We start from the raw sequence: 16,798 nt of genomic DNA, 5'->3' as shown, positions 1-16,798 counted from the left end.
TCAGCTTAGGGCTCAGGACCCAGCAGAGCAGACAGTGCTCTGCTGGCTGGAACACAGCCTTCCCCTTGGAGGGGGTTCTCCTGAACTTTGCACACAAGCTCTCCCCAAGGAGGGGAAGGTTAGACTCACCTTCACTAACTAAACTCTTCCCTCTCTAAAGAGGGCAAGAATGGACAAAAAGGTTCCATCTTAGGTGAACTAGCTCTGCCATATTTGCTGCCATCTGCTGGTGAACCAGGCACATTACATTAACATAACAGTTGCATTGGAATTTATACACATATTGCAGGATCTGGAATAAATACACAGGATGACATTAGATTAACCAAGAGACAGTGATGGGGCAAAAAGAGTGGTAATGCCCACTTGCAGGGCGTTACACTTCCACCACCAAAGATACAATGAGGTTTCTGACAATAATTATCAGTCAGTCCTAATTGTAGTGGTATCTTCATATGATAGGGTACTTTAAATTGTGAAATCGTGGCCGATGGAAGAGTACGTCTGCCCTGTAGCTTCTCCTCCCTGTCACAGTGCGGTTCACTGTGACTGTGGTCTCTGTGTACGCTGGCTGCCGGCGCCCTAGTGTACTGGCTGCAGGTTGCCTCCTGTGCAGGCTGGTTGATAGGGGCTGGCTGCGGTGTCTCTTGTGAACTGCCTGTGAATGTTTGCTATCTTCCTGTCTGCTTCTTTGTTTCTGTTGTCACACGGGTTGGTTTTGCCCTGGCATACTGGCTGCGGTGTCTCTGTATATGCTGGTTGCCAGGGGCAACGTCCTGCACTGCGGCCTGTGTGGTTCTGTTCTCCTGCTCTGATGGGGTTAACTTCCCCTGATCTGTGCCTGGGTGCGGCTTCTCCGGTGCCTCGTTAATCAGCTATGTCTACCTGTGAGCTGTGGGGCTTGAGGTCAGTGTTTCTAGTTCCGTGTTTGGTGTAGACCCTTGCTGCTGACCCAGGGGGTCTTACCGTCTGCCCGTTTGTATGGTTTTGCCTGGTTTTTCATTGTTGTATTATGTATTCTGTTTTTGCCTCGTCTGTTCGCAGGCAGCTGTTCTGTGATGTTGTGCTGTCAGGTTCTTGCCTGTTCTGATCTGTACCTGTCCTGTATAATGGGAAGCCCTGGTCTGTTCTGTGCCTGTATAATCTGTATCCCTGTCTGTTCTTTGTATCGCCTAGCAGTGCGTAACTGCAGCCTGGCAGTGTTTAAAGGGGCTCTCCCATCTCAGATAATGGGGACATATCGCTAGGATATGCCCCCATTGTCTGAAAGGTGTGGGTCTCACCACTGGGACCCGCACCTACAATGAGAGCGGAGCGGGAAAATGAGTGGAGGGTGCCATGCGCATGCTCAGCCGCCCTAAATTCATTTCTATAAAGCCGCCGAAATGGGGGCTCGGCTATTTCCGTCTGCCCTATAGAAATGAATAGGAGCAGGGGCCGTGCGTGCGCAGGGGGCTCCCATTCACTTTAATCGGAACATTCACTTTAATGGGAGCAGCGCTTGGTGGTGGATGGACCCCGGAAACCGGGGTTCTCCAGCCACAGCTTTCCCAGCTCCGTTCTCGTTGTAGGTGCGGATCCTAGTGGTGAGACCCGCACCTATCAGACAATGGGGGCATATCCTAGTGATATGCCCCCATTGTCTGAGATGGGAGAACCCCTTTAACTGCTACCGTTGTGTTTTGTCTAATGCCCTGTTTGGCAGTGCCTCACTGCTTCCGTTCTGCCTTCGTAAGAGGGTCCCTGGCTTCCCCAGAGGGGAATCGCTATCTGAATCTGTATCTGAATCACTGTCTGACTCTGCTGGTACCATCGCTGGTATCTTCTGGTCTGCCGAACCAGCTGCCACTGACTTGGTGTCACTCTAGGAGTCGCTCCTGGGAAATACAATTGGCTTAAAGGGGTTCTGCACTTTCAATTAACTGATGATCTATCCTCTGGATAGATCATCAGCTTCTGATCGGCGGGGGTCCGACACCCGGGACCCCCGCCGATCAGCTGTTTGAGAAGGCAGCGGTGCTCCAGCAGCGCCGCGGCCTTCTCACTGTTTACCGCCGGGCCGCCCGCCCACTGACGTCACGACTTGTATCAACTAGTAGTGGGCGCGGCTAAGCTCTGTTCACTTGAATGGAGCTTAGCCGCGCCCACTCTAGTTGATACAAGTCGTGACGTCAGTGGGCGGGCGGCCCGGCGGTAAACAGTGAGAAGGCCGCGGCGCTGCTGGAGCGCCGCTGCCTTCTCAAACAGCTGATCGGCGGGTATCCCGGGTGTCGGACCCCCGCCGATCAGAAGCTGATGATCTATCCAGAGGATAGATCATCAGTTAATTGAAAATGCAGAACCCCTTTAAGTCTATCCTGACTACCAGAGGCTCTAGTGAATACCAGGTGTTGCTTAGTCACGCTCCTCTAGAGAGTAGCGAGTCAGTGGCAAAAGTGGGTTCACACCCTCTGGTTCGTTACACTCCCTACTTCTACATCTCTATAAAAGAGTGAGTCCTTCACCTGGATGGCTCATACTTCCAGTGCTCAGCAGATATGGCACCGGTTACCGTCTCTCTCATTCTACTAATTTTGTGCTGTGCTGTGTGTGTACGACTACCAGGTAATACTAATTAGAATGTTAGTGAGTCACAGATAGAGAACCTTCTAAGGTGTATCTATGGGTTGGTTTAAATATTTCAGCTGTGTCTGGCTAGTTCTTCTGTGCTGGGTACAACTGATGGCCAAGCTGGACTCTTGTGTAATGTCCATAGCTTGATTGAGTAACATTGCATATAAAGAAAGAGGTCCATGGCAAAGCTGATGCCACCAAAGACAAATAGACCCCATAGGAAAGTATAGAATCAGTTGTTTCATCCCTTTTTGAATAAGGGCTTGTTTTTTCTCTGGGAAAGGGGAACTGGGGTGCATATGTGAATAAGCCTTAAAGAGGTTTTCAAAGATTTTTAAAAATTGGGTCCAATGCAGGGGGCTGTAAATGAAAGGAAAAACCCTTTACCTTTTATATAACCTGCCCCTCATCTGGTCCTGCAGCAATGACATCACATCCATCGTTCACATGATTTCTGCTTCCAATCACTGACCTCATTCACACATGACCACCGAAGTCATTGATTGGCAGTAGTGGTCAGTCATGAGAACGATGGATGTGACACCATCTATGTGGGAAGGTGTGGGTTCAGAGCAACTCTGAAGCTGCAGGACAGGTATAAGGTAAGCCTGGTTTTACACAACCCCCAGCTCTGAGTCAAACTTTTAAAATCTCATAATATCTTCATCATGATTCCTCTCATGTCATTGTCTCCATCTCTTTAAGGCTCATCCTCTTCCTCTATTTCCTTTATGTCTATTGAACATTACAGTAAAATATAGGATAAAAGCTTTTTCTCGATTTGGTCAAGATTCCATTGGTTTCCTCCAACGTCTCACTCAACAAACTTAAATTAATAGAAATCCCCTTTGACAGATGTCCACCAGGAAGGATAGGGGGGGTCTATAGACATTTACAGATATCCTCACTCTCATGTGTCTACGCATGTCCATTCCACCATTTAACCATTAATAGGCCATCATGCTGATCTCCTGGAGTTAGATTTACCAGAGACATTTACCATGAGTGTCTGACCAGTAAAGCATATTTTCACCATAGACATGATGATCATTGTTATTAGAGATGAGTGAAGTTTCAAAATATTTGATTCGGCTGCTTCGCTGAATTTTACAAAAAAATCAGCTTTGTGGCGAATTACATCACAAAGCGCATTTCTTTGTAAGTAGCGGGTGCAATAACAGGGATCAGCGATTGCGCCACTCCCCGTCATTGTAACCCTCAGATGCCATGTTCATACATGATTGCGGCATCTGATAGTAAAAGTACAGTGTAAAAAAAAATATATATATATTTACCTGATCCATTTGCTTGGGACGGGCACTGCCATCTTGATTGAAGGTCTGGCGAAAATCTCGCTCGGGACGCGATGACATGCACAGGATTTCGGCCGAGATCTTCAATCAAGATGACGGTGCCCGGCCCATAGCGAGCAAGTGGATCAGGTGAATATAATTTTCTTTTTGTCTTTTTCACCATTTCAGTTTAAATCGGTTCACTACTACGAAGCGCGAGGAAATTTGGTTTTGCATCGAATCTAATTTATCCTGAAATTCGCTCATCACTAATTGTTATCATTAAAGTAGTTTCTGGGATCCCAGCAACAGTTAATTTTATGTGACCTTATCAACAAAAAAAGTATTGTCCAAGGCATACAACCCCTTTAATGGATGGTAGACATACAGCAGATTGAGAAGGTTGTATGGGGGAAGAGGGTCATTCTTATTGATCCCCTGCTGCCTCTCTTTTGACGTTTACTGAGTCCCCACTGGTTTCTGCTTCCTACTCTCCTGTCAACACGCATGGAAATGCCTAGAGATGCCTGTCAGCCAGTTATTGGCCACAGTGGTGTTCAGCCTCAGTCAGTGGTTTGTTAAGCAGGCATCGCCAGGCATTTCACGGGTATTGAGATTGGACCAGGATGACGAGACAAGACGGTTTAAGTAACTGTCAGGTTGGGAGGGTATGACTTCTTTTTTTAACCCACTCTGTGCCCTTTCCAAGTAATGTTTCCACTCAGACTACCAACCATAAAAGGGGTTGTATGCTTTAACAATATTATTTGTTAGAAGGATCTCAAATAGCCTAGACCCTCAGCCATCAGCTTTCTTTTACAAGAGAAACTCACAGCAAGTGTTCAGATCTATTACACCAGTGCCACAGAGAAACGAAACCATCCACCTGACCAGGGCCGGCCTTTGGGGTGTGCGGGCTGTGCGGCCGCACAGGGCGCCATAGCAACAGGGGCGCCGGGCGGCCAACAGCTCGCAATGTAATATGGGCAGGTGAGGCGGCACTTATGTTTTCCCACGGGGCGGGCCCCCCGCCCCCTCCATCTCCCCCTCCCCGTTGCGGTTAAAAAAAAAAAAAAACTTGCTTATATAAGTTCGGGCGGCTGGCGGCGCCCCTCATTCTGCGCCGCCTGAGTGGCTGAGGCTGAGCGCTTGCCGCTCTAAAGAATCCTGCCTGCGCCTGCTGTGTGCTGTTAATGTAGCGTGGCCGAGCTCTGTTCGATCCGCGGTACAGGAGCTTTTGTTTCCTGTACCCGGCCGGACTGACAGGAAGTGCTCACTTAGTGTGCACTTCCTGTCAGTCCGGCCGGGTACAGGAAACAAATGCTCCTGTACCGCGGATCGAACAGAGCTCGGCCACGCTACACTAGAGGTGGAGGTGGGAGTAGAATGAGTCTAAGAATGAAAAGGGGGAGGGGGGGAGGAAATAATGAGAGTGATGGGGGGGAGAATAATGAGAGTGATGGGGGGGGAGAATAATGAGAGTGATGGGGGGGAGAATAATGAGAGTGATGGGGGGGAGAATAATGAGAGTGATGGGGGGGAGAATAATGAGAGTGATGGGGGGGAGAATAATGAGAGTGATGGGGGGGAGAATAATGAGAGTGATGGGGGGGAGAATAATGAGAGTGATGGGGGGGGAGAATAATGAGAGTGATGGGGGGGAGAATAATGAGAGTGATGGGGGGGAGAATAATGAGAGTGATGGGGGGGGAGAATAATGAGAGTGATGGGGGGGGAGAATAATGAGAGTGATGGGGGGGGAGAATAATGAGAGTGATGGGGGGGAGAATAATGAGAGTGTTGGGGGGGAGAATAATGAGAGTGTTGGGGGGGAGAATAATGAGAGTGATGGGGGGGAGAATAATAAGAGTGATGGGGGGGAGAATAATGAGAGTGTTGGGGGTGGGAGAATAATGAGAGTGATGGGGGGAGAATAATGAGAGTGATGGGGGGAGAATAATGAGAGTGATGGGGGGAGAATAATGAGAGTGATGGGGGGGAGAATAATGAGAGTGATGGGGGGGAGAATAATGAGAGTGATGGGGGGAGAATAATGAGAGTGATGGGGGGGAGAATAATGAGAGTGATGGGGGGGAGAATAATGAGAGTGATGGGGGGAGAATAATGAGAGTGATGGGGGGAGAATAATGAGAGTGATGGGGGGGGGAAATAATGAGAGTGATGGGGGGGAAATAATGAGAGTGATGGGGGGGAAATAATGAGAGTGATGGGGGGGGGGAAATAATGAGAGTGATGGGGGGGGATAATGAGAGTGATGGGGGGGGAATAATGAGAGTGACGAGGGAAGGGGGGGGGGAGAGTGACAATGGAGTCCCCAGAGCCAGACTGCAGCCAGAGTCCAGATCATCTTATTGTCCTGGTGGTAAGTAGACAATGCAATATGTTTATTATTTAATTGTTTAGTTATTAATACTACATTGGAAACAAATTTTCTCAGCTGGACACCGGCCGACACTGGGCATGCGCTGGGAGCCTCACCAGCGGTTAGGGTAGGGAAAAAGCACTGGCCCGTACGTAAATTTTTCCCTTCCCTAACCGCTGGTGAGGCTCCCGGTGCATGCGCAGTGTCGGCCGGTGTTCAGCTGAAAACATCCATCCGATCACTGCGCCTGCGCATTGGCCCATTGTTTTTCCCTACCCTAACCGCCGGCGAGGCTCCTGGCGCATGCGCATTCTGCTGTGAAATTTCCCTAACCTGTCGTTGTGCGCCTGCGCGGCGCTGCACACCTCCTCACGTCATGTCCGGTGCGACCGGAAGTGACGAGGGTAGGGAAATCTCACGAACTAGGGAAGTATAACATTACACCGGCCTTTGGGGTGTGAGGGCTGGTAACTACTTGGTTGGATAGTCAGCCAGCCTATGCCATGATGCCAGCAACAAGCAGTTTTTTTTTTTTTTTGGGGGGGGGGGGGCGCCACAAGGTTAGCTCGCACAGGGCGCGTGAACACCTAAGGCCGGCCCTGCACCTGACCATTGAAGTCAATACTCAATCCTTGTAAAGCACTGGCATGTTGAGTCCTCCACTAATAGACATCTCATTCTACTGCATGGTAAATGTTTTTCAGTATATCTTCTCACATGTTGGTTTCCACGTGCCTTATCTACCAAAAGGAGAGTGAGATGACATACTAAAGGTTAGTTGGAGAAGGTAGATGTGTGGAGGCATAACAGAGGATAATACATGTAAATGTGTAGATGTCACTTTTCTGGTGGTGGACACCTGCCAATATGTCAAAGACCTTTAAGTGCAGGTAGAAAGACCTCAGAGAGACAGGAGAGATTAACACCAACCTTCAGAAGATCGTATTATTCACCTATAGGTACAGAATGAGTCATTGCTCAGTCAGAACTGGTACACCAATGGTTCAAGAAAACCACAGAAATAAGATAATAATGCACTTATTAAAGCAGATGCAAGCACTATATATGGACTAAGTCCTCACTCTGATATGATAATGTCTGAGACACTTAGTCAATATATTTTGATCAAAACACATCTAAGCCCGCCTACCGAACGTCAAGGTGGTCTCAGGTCAGGCGGGTCCTACGCTAAACCTACCTAAGCCATTGGGCTTCTATGTTCAGGAGCGCAGACGCCGCACATATGGTGTGCTGCTCCTAGTAACCTCCATGTGCATCAAGCAACCAATGGGAGGAGGAGCAAGCACAGCCATATGTACCACCTAATTAAGGCGCTCATTGGACCAATGGTTCAACTAGAGATAAAGGAATTTCTCAAAAATTCGATTCGGCTGAATTTTCCTGAAAAATTTGCTTCGATCCAAATTAATTCGCGACAAATCACATTAAAAAAATGGCTATTTCCGGGCTGCATAGAGCCTTTATATGGGTGTAGAACACGGTGCCTTGCAGTAACACGCATAGGGAGTGTGCTGTGGTAGTGAAATAATACTGTGAGTCAGTATGACATGCAGATGACATGCAGATGACAGGCGTCACTATTAGAATCACTGCACACTTCACTTATTTGGACAGTCGCCGGGCCAAAACCGACCAAATAACTCAAGTATTAACTCAGCCTTACAGGTTGATGTTAGTGTAAAGATGATGCGCACTCCTTTTACACCCTCGTCAGTAGGGTTGAGCGTGAATATTCGAATTATAAATATTTATCTTGAATATCGCAACTTAGAAAATTCACGAATATTTTAACCCCTTAAGGACTTAGGACGTACCGGTACGCCCTGTTTCCCGAGTCCTTAAGGACCCAGGACGTACCGGTACGTCCTGTGTAGTTTTGATCACTGCCGCACGGCCGGCAGTGATCGGAACAGGGTGCCTGTTGAAATCATTCAGCAGGCACCCTGTGACAATGCCTAGGGGGTCCTATGAACCCGATCGTTACACACCGCAGGTCAATTCAGACCTGCGGTTTTAAGCGCTTATGCAAGTTTCTGATCCCTGCGGTCCGTGACCGCAGGGATCAGAAACCTCAAAGTGCCCATATTTTTGAAAGTTATCCCCCCCCTGCAGCCCTCTGTGTTTTTGTGCCTGCGGGCGCAGCGGGGGGGGGGGATTGCGGGCGGTGCGGGAGGCGGGCGGGAGACGTGCGGCAGTGTGGGGGGCGGGTGCCCGATCTTCCGCCCGCCCCCCGTTTATTTTCAGGATGGCCAAGCGGTTGAATCAGAGTGTCAGCTCATTGCTGACACTCCGATTCAAATGGCAGACATCTGTGCAGATGTCCGCCGTTTTAACCCCTACAATGCCGGGGTCCGTAGGGACCGCTGTATGGAAGAGGTGAAGAGGGAGGGAGATCCCTCCCTTTCCCATCGGGGGACTGCTGTGCCTTTGCAGCCCCCGGAAAGGATGGGGTGACAGAGGGAGGGAGCTGTGGCAGACAGGGTTCCCATGGCAACAGGACGCCTTCTCAGGCATCCTGCTGTCCATGTTGCTGAACAGATCTGTGCTAAAGGCAGAGATCTGTTCAGACAAAGTGTGAGTAAAATACAGTGCAGTACACTATATAGTGTACTGTACTGTATTATACAGACATCAGACCCATTGGATCTTCAAGTACCAAGTGGGTCTGGGTAAAAAAAAAAAATTTTAAAGTGAAAAAAAGTAAAAATAAAAAATACACATTTATCCCTAATTAAAAATTAAAACAATTAAATTCCTTACATATGTTATATATTACCGCGTCCGTAACGACCCGATCTATAAAACGGTCATGTTTCATTTCCCGCATGTGAACGCCATAAAAAAAAAAAACTATGATTAAATTGAAATTTTGCTCACCTTACTTCCAAAAAAAGGTAATAAAAGTGATCAAAAAAGTCATATGTATGCCAAAACTTGCTCTATAAAAATATCACATGATCTAACCCCTCAGGTGAACAACGTAAAAAAAAAAAAAAAAAATTGTGTAAAAAAAGCCATAATTTTGTCACCTTACTTCCAAAAAAAGGTAATAAAAGTGATAAAGTCGTATGTACCCCAAAATCATACCATTAAAACAGTCATCTCATCCTGCAAAAAATGAGACCCTAACTAAGACAATCGCCCAAAAAATAAAAAAAAACTATGGCTCTCAGACTATGGAGACACTAAAATGATTTTTTTTGTTTCAAAAATGAGATTATTGTGTAAAACTTTAATAAATTTAAAAAAGTAAACGTATTAGGTATCCCTGCATCCGTAACTACCTTCTCTATAAAAATAGTTAATGATCTTATCTGTCAGATGAACTTTGTAAATAATAAAAAATAAAAACGGTGTCAAAACTGGTATTTTTGGGCAAATTTTCCATTTTAATCAATTTTTTCCCGTAACAAAGCAAGGGTTAACAGCCAAACAAAACTCAAATTTTATTGCCCTGATTCTTTAGTTTACAGAAACACCCCATATGTGGTCGTAAACCTCTGTACGGGCACACAGCAGGGCGCAGAAGGAATGGAATGCCATATGGATTTTGGAAGGCAGTTTTTGCTGGACTTGTTTTTTGACACCATGTCCCATTTGAAGCCCCCCTGATGCACCCCTAGAGTAGAAACTTCAAAAAGTGACCCCATTTAAGAAACTACACCCCTCAAAGTATTCAAAACTGATTTTACAAACTTTGTTAACCCTTTAAGTGTTCCACAAGAGTCAGAGGCAAAGGCCTCATGCACACGACCGTTTTATTTTTAAGGTCCGCAAAAACGGGGTCCGTAGGTCCGTGATCCGTGACCGTTTTTTCGTCCGTGGGTCTTCCTTGTTTTTTGGAGGATCCACGGACATGAAAAATGAAAAAAAAATCTAAGTCAAGTTTGCCATTGAAATGATAGGAAAAAACGGACACGGATCACGGACACGGATCACGGACACGGATGACAATCTTGTGTGCATCCGTGATTTTTCACGGACCCATTGACTTGAATGGGTCCGTGAACCGTTGGCCGTGAAAAAAATAGGACAGGTCATATTTTTTTCACGGCCAGGAAACACGGATCACGGATGCGGCTGCCAAACGGTGCATTTTCCGATTTTGGAGTTTCTACTCTAGGGGTGCATCAGGAGGCTTCAAATGGGACATGGTATAAATAAACCAGTCCAGCGAAATCCAGCGAAAACCACATATCGGGTGTTTCTGTAAACCGCAGAGTCAGGGCAATAAATATAGAGTTTTGTTTGGCTGTTTACCCTTGCTTTGTTAGTGGAAAAAATGGATTAAAATGGAAAATTTGGCAAAAAATTGAAATTCTGAAATTTAATCTCCATTTGCCATCAACTGATGGGGAACACCTAAAGGGTTAATAATGTTTGTAAAATCAGTTTTGAATACCTTGAGGGGTGTAGTTTCTAGAATGGGGTCACTTTTGGGTGGTTTCTATTATGTAAGCATCACAAAGTGACTTAAGACCTGAACTGGTCCCTAAAAAGTGGGTTTTTGAAAATTTCAGAAAATTTTCAAGATTTGCATCTAAACTTCTAAGCCTTTAACGTCCCCCCCCCCCAAAAACAAAATGGCATTCCCAAAATGATCCAAACATAAAGTAGACATATGGGGAATGTAAACTAATAGCTATTTTTGGAGGTATTACTATGTATTATAGAAGTAGAGAAATTGAAACTTGGAAATTTGCAAATTTTTCCAAAATTTTGGTAAATTTGGTATTTTTTATAAATAAAAATGAATTTTTTGACTCCATTTTACCAGTGTTTTGAAGTACAATATGTGACAAAAAAACAATCTCAGAATGGCCTGGATAAGTAAAAGTGTTTTAAAGTTATCACCACATAAAGTGACACTGGTCAGATTTGCAAAAAATGGCCAAGTCCTTAAGGTGAAATAGGGCTGAGTCCTTAAGGGGTTAAATATAGTGCTATATATTCGCTATATTGAATATTCATAATTTTTTTCCATCTAAAAACATGATTCCTCCCTGCTTCTTGCTTGTGGGCCAATAAGTCATTGGCCCACAAGCAACTTAAGCAGGGAGGAATCCTGACTTTAGATGGGAAAAATGAAAAATGATGAATATTCTAAAAAACTAATATATAGCACTATATCGAATATATTAGTTTTTTAGAATATTCGTCTTTTTGTTTTTCAATATGTACAGTTGTTCCACTTCGGCATACTCCTCCCCGACAAGCGTCCCCGTCACCAAGGGAACGACGCTTGTCGGGGAGGAGTATGTTGAAGTGGAACAACTGTACAGATTGAAAAAAAAAAGACAAATATTCTAAAAAACTAATATATTCGATATAGTGCTATATATTAGTTTTTTAGAATATTCATTTTTCAAGTGTTACATACTTTTTTTTGTACAACAAGAATATATAGCAATATAGTGAATATTCGAAAAAACTAATGTAGAGCAATTTAGCTAATATAGTGCTATAATCTTCTTTGTCTAATAGTTGTAATTTTTTTCTCATCTGAAGTTCAGATTGGAAAAAAAGACAACTATTAAAAAACGAATATAGCACTATATTAGCTAAATTTGCTCTATTTTCATTTTTTTGAATATTTGCTATATTGCTATATATTCTTGTTTAGAATATAACGAATATTCAGAAAAAATAATATAGCACTTTATTAGCTATATTGCTCTATAAATTCGTCTTTTAGAATATTCGGCATTTTTTTTCCATCTAAAGTCATGATTCCTCCCTGCCACTCAGTGGTCTCCTTATACTGCTGCCACCTCCAGACTCAACACAAACTTACTGCTGACACTCTCTCCACTCTGTCGGGGGGGCTGTACTTGTATAAGCGTTTAATAGAACAGGCTCTGTACATCTATGTGGAATCAGCTGACGAGTAGTGATGAGCATCAGTGTTCATATTTGAATTTGCGATATTTGGCGAATATTTTGTAGAATAGGAAAAAAAAATCACGAAATAGTCTAAAAAACGAATATACCGTATAGCACTAAATTCTATAGTGCTATATATTCGTTTTTGACCCACGCCTGTATTGATAGCGTTGTATTCGCATATTACGCGATCATTACCTTGCCAATTTTTCGAGTAAATTGTTTTTTTTTATATAACGAATATTCGAATTCACGAATATTCTACGAAATATTCGCGAAATATCGCAAATTCAAATATGAACACTGACGCTCATCACTACTCGTCAGCTGATTCCACATAGATGTACAGAGCCTGTTCTTTTAAACACTTATACAAGTACAGCCCCCCGACAGAGTGGAGAGAGTGTCAGCAGTAAGTTTGTGTTGAGTCTGGAGGTGGCAGCAGTATAAGGAGACCACTGAGTGGCTCAATGACAGAGTCTAGAGTTGGCATTAGTATGAGGAGGTCACCAAGTGGCACAATGACCGAGTCTGGAGGTTGCTGCATCAGGAGAAAGCCACCGAGTGGCACAACAACAGAGTCTGGAGTTGGCAGCAGTATGAGGAGGCCACCGAGTGGCACAATGACAGAGTCTGGAATTGGCAGCAGTATAAGGAGGCCACTGAGTGGCTCAATGACAGAGTCTGGAGTTGGCGGCATCAGGAGAAAGCCACCGAGTGGCACAACAACAGAGTCTGGAGTTGGCAGCAGTATGAGGAGGCCACCGAGAGGCACAATGACAGAGTCTGGAATTGGCAGCAGTATAAGGAGGCCACTGAGTGGCTCAATGACAGAGTCTGGAGATAGCAGCAGTATGAGGAGGCCACCGAGTGACACAATGACCGAGTCTGGAGGTGGCAGCATCATCCGGAGACCACAGAGTGGCAAGGTAACATAGTGTAGAGATGGCAGTAGCATGAGGAGACCACAGAGTGGCAAGGTGACATATTTTGGAGGTGGAGACAGCATCAGGAGGCCACAGAGTAGAAAGGTGACATATGTAGTGTGGATATGGCAGCAGCAACCGGGACCACAGAGTGACCCGGTAACAGAGAAGAGCGGTGGGTGTCAATACCAGTACCCGCTGATGAAGGTAGGTGAAATAAGGAGCACTTGGCATCAGATGTGTGGAATCAGGCGGGTTGCAGCATCAAATTAGTAGCTGAGGCAGGTACTCCGGTCTCTTGTATCAAAGTGTTGGTGTGGCACCATGGATTATCTAGTCTGATGCATCAGGAATTGGTGGTTGGGAATCCTGGCTGATCCATGCCTGATTTATCTTGATAAAGGTCAGTCTCTCCACATTTTGGGTGGACAGGCTAGTTCTCCTTGGGATAACTATGGCCCCGCCGCACTAAACACCCGCTCTGAAGCCACACTACTGGTCAGGCAGGACAGCTTTTCCAGGGCAAACTCGGCCATTTGTGGCCACAAATCCAGTTTGGCTGCCCATTAGTCCAGCGGATCTTCAATGTGGGGTGGCAGGGTGCTGTCCAAGTATGCCACCAACTGCTGGTTCAGGTTCTGCTCTACGTCTAGTTGCTGCTGGTGAGTAGTTTCTTCACTATGCGGGTGAAGAAAGCTGCTCATCAGCGACTGTAGACTCAGGCTGCTGCTCATGGAGCTGGTACTGCTCCTGCCACCCCACCCCTCCCCAGCAGCCATGGCAGTGGAAAGTGAGCGCAGAGGGCCCTTTCGGTCAGATTTCCGAGAGGATGGACGATGGTGCAGATAAGCAGCGGTCAACTGACTACATAGGATGTCTCTGTAGTAATTCAGTTTGTCCTCCCTCTCGGTGGGTGTAAAAAAGGCCCCCATTCTGGACCAGTAACGAGGGTCCATCAAGGCGGAGAGCCAGAAGTCATCCCTCTGCCGAATGGTGACAATTTGGCTGTCACTACGCAAGCAAGTGAGCATGCATCGTGCCACTTGTGCAAGTGACTCGGAGGGACTCCCTGCCTCCATCTTCACTGCATACTGCCACGTTGTGTCTGGGTCCTCTGTCTTGTCTACCTCATCGCCCTGTAGCTCCTGTGGCTGCTCCTGCTCCTCTTAACCTATCAGCTGAATAGAAAAACCACCCATTTGGCTACACATTGCCTGTGCTCCAATGTCCTCCTCCCCCTCCTCTTCCAGTTTAGCCCCCACAGGGCTCATGTGGCCGTAAGATCAAGGCACCACGTTTCCTGTCCCCTGACCACCCATTGTTACCAGCATCTGCAGTAAGCCGGATTGGGACAGATGCACACTGGCGCAAAATTAATGGTTTGTAGTTTGTGACGCCAATTGCAGCTTGCGCAGGTACTGTAGCAGGGCCCTTTAAGATGTTATAGCTCACGTACCAGGTGAGGAATGCCAGAGGGGGAATAATGTCTCTGTGTAATGTCAATGGTGTCTCCTACCTTGGTACGGCTGGGCTCCTGGATCCTGGCTCACATGCAATAAAATGAGTGTTGTCAGTAGGAGCAACTGAGGAACTTGGGTAATAGTAAATGAGATCCAGACTGGTGATATAATCCAACTTGTCTTTACTGAAGGGGTGCAGCATAAATCCATATGAGTACAGCAATAGTCCTTAGGTCCCAGCAGGTATAGGCAATGTATGGCAGGGGTTAATGTCTCTTCTGCTCCTATACTATATGCCTGGAGAGTCTGGCAGGTATCTGTCTTCTGCTCTGTCTGTAATCTGCTTGGTTTGGGCCTGACTAGCTGAGGAGGGATTCGGCTTCTCCTGGTCTCTGGATATGCACTCACAGCTTGGCTCACAGGGAATGCTTCTTCCTGGAGGCTGGAGATGGCTGCTTTTCTTGTCAACCAGCTGAGGCTGATGGCTCAGGCTGGGAAGAGTGATCTTGGCCCCAGCCGAGGTTCGATCCTGTCTTGGGATCCCTGTTTCTGGGAGCTCCTACTAACACAGCCTTCCCCTAGCCGGGGTGGCTGGTACACACTGGATCTAACTGGTTTCTTCCCTCCCTTGCTGCAGGGCGTGGGACCAGCCCACTTCTGCTCCTAGAAGAGGGGGAGCTAAACACTGGAATAAACTATTCCAGTCTAGCTATGCTAAACTGAACTAAACACATTGCTGCCACCTGCTGGTGTACATGGCAATTACAGCATAATATATGAAACAGGCATAGAAAATACTGTAATGGAAAATGCAATGTTAGACTACACAAGATGACAATACATATGCACCTAACATGTTGTAGCAGGGAGAAATAGTTTAGTGACATACTCCAGGATGTTACACATCTGTTCCAGGACATGAAGCAGTGAAATTACGTTGTTCATTCCGTAGTCCTGGCGACTGACAAATAACGTGGCCTCCTCAAAGGGCCTAAGCAAACGTCAGGTGTCAGGCATGATCTGCCACTTGCATTATAAAGAAATCGTTGATGGCCTTTCTCTGTTCGTATAGTTGGTCCAACATATAGAGGGTGGAATTCCAACGAGTGGAAACATCACATATCAGCCTATGTTGGGGGATGCCGTTCTGCCGCTGCAGCTCAAGGGGGTGTTTTGCGGTGTACGAGTGGCTGAAGTGCATGCAAAGTTTCCTGGCCATTTTTAGGATGTCTTGCAGATGGGTGGAAGACTTCAGGAACCGCTTGACAACCAGATTGAACTTGTGTTCCATGCAGGGCACATGGCTCAGCCCTCCTTGACGCAGCACTGACACCATATTCTTTGCGTTGTCGGTCAGCATGGTTCAGATTTTCAGTTGTCTCAGAGAAAGCTGGGTTTCCATTTCTTGATGCATCACACAGAGCAGTTCCTCCCCTGTGTGACTCCGTTCGGCAATGTAAACCAGGTGCAGAACAGCGTGACACCGCAGAGTCCTGCACATGTGGTATGCTGGAGGGGCACTGTGCCTTGTCCCTGCAGTGAAGGCTGGGGACATGGTGGAGGATGAGGAGGCAGAGGTGGACATTGTTGCAGGACCAACAGCTTGACAACAAGGAGGCGGAAGCGGCGTGACCTGGCCAAGTTGCTGGTGTGGCTCTGCTGGCCTGACCTGGCCAAGTTGCTGGTGTGGCTGTGCAGGAACCACATTCACCCAGTGGGCCGTAAAGGACATGTATTGTCCCTGACCGTAGTTACAGCTCCACACGTTGGCACTGCTGTGCACTTTGTCAGACACCGACAGGCTTAAGGACTGGCCGACCTTCTGTTCTACATGTGTGTGCAGGGCTGGTACTGCCTTTTTCACAAAGAAATCACTAGAGTTGAGCGAACACCTGGATGTTCGGGTTCGAGAAGTTCGGCCAAACTTCCCGGAAATGTTCGGGTTCGGGAGCCGAACCCGACCCGAACTTCGTCCCGAACCCGAACCCCATTGAAGTCAATAAGGACCCGAACTTTTCGGCACTAAAAAGGCTGTAAAATAGCCCAGGAAAGGGCTATAGGGCTGCAAAAGGCAGCAAAATGTAGTTAAATCCCTTGCAAACAAATGTGGATAGGGAAATGAATAAAAATAAAATAAATAAAAATTAACCAATATCAAATGGAGAGAGGTCCCATAGCAGAAATTCTGGCTTCTTGTCAGCAGACAATCAGTCTTCATGT

General features: G+C 46.4%; 2 long non-coding RNA genes across 5 annotated transcripts in view; one reads left to right on the top strand and one right to left on the bottom strand.

The window, feature by feature from the left end:
• The first annotated feature begins 550 nt into the window (after positions 1 to 550).
• LOC122935566 overlaps positions 551 to 16,798 on the top strand; it is a 29,037-nt gene continuing 12,789 nt past the window's right edge. The window contains exons 1-2 of one of the 4 annotated variants that reach the window (XR_006388800.1): positions 551 to 906; positions 3,952 to 4,055. This is a non-coding gene — a long non-coding RNA (uncharacterized LOC122935566). Of the gene's footprint in view, positions 907 to 2,412; positions 2,605 to 3,200; positions 3,216 to 3,951; positions 4,056 to 16,798 lie in introns of those variants that run through there. The other 3 variants (XR_006388798.1, XR_006388801.1, XR_006388799.1) reach the window with 3 other exon arrangements.
• LOC122935567 lies at positions 3,909 to 7,285 on the bottom strand. Its single transcript, XR_006388802.1, has 2 exons — positions 6,894 to 7,285; positions 3,909 to 4,791 (listed from the first exon to the last, which is right to left on the bottom strand). It is a non-coding gene; the product is annotated as an uncharacterized LOC122935567 (long non-coding RNA).

Source organism: Bufo gargarizans, chromosome 4 (assembly GCF_014858855.1).
Source record: "Bufo gargarizans isolate SCDJY-AF-19 chromosome 4, ASM1485885v1, whole genome shotgun sequence".
Classification (NCBI taxonomy): Eukaryota; Metazoa; Chordata; class Amphibia; order Anura; family Bufonidae; genus Bufo; species Bufo gargarizans.
Note: the sequence above shows the minus strand (reverse complement) of the source record. Positions and strands in the feature narration are given on the sequence as shown.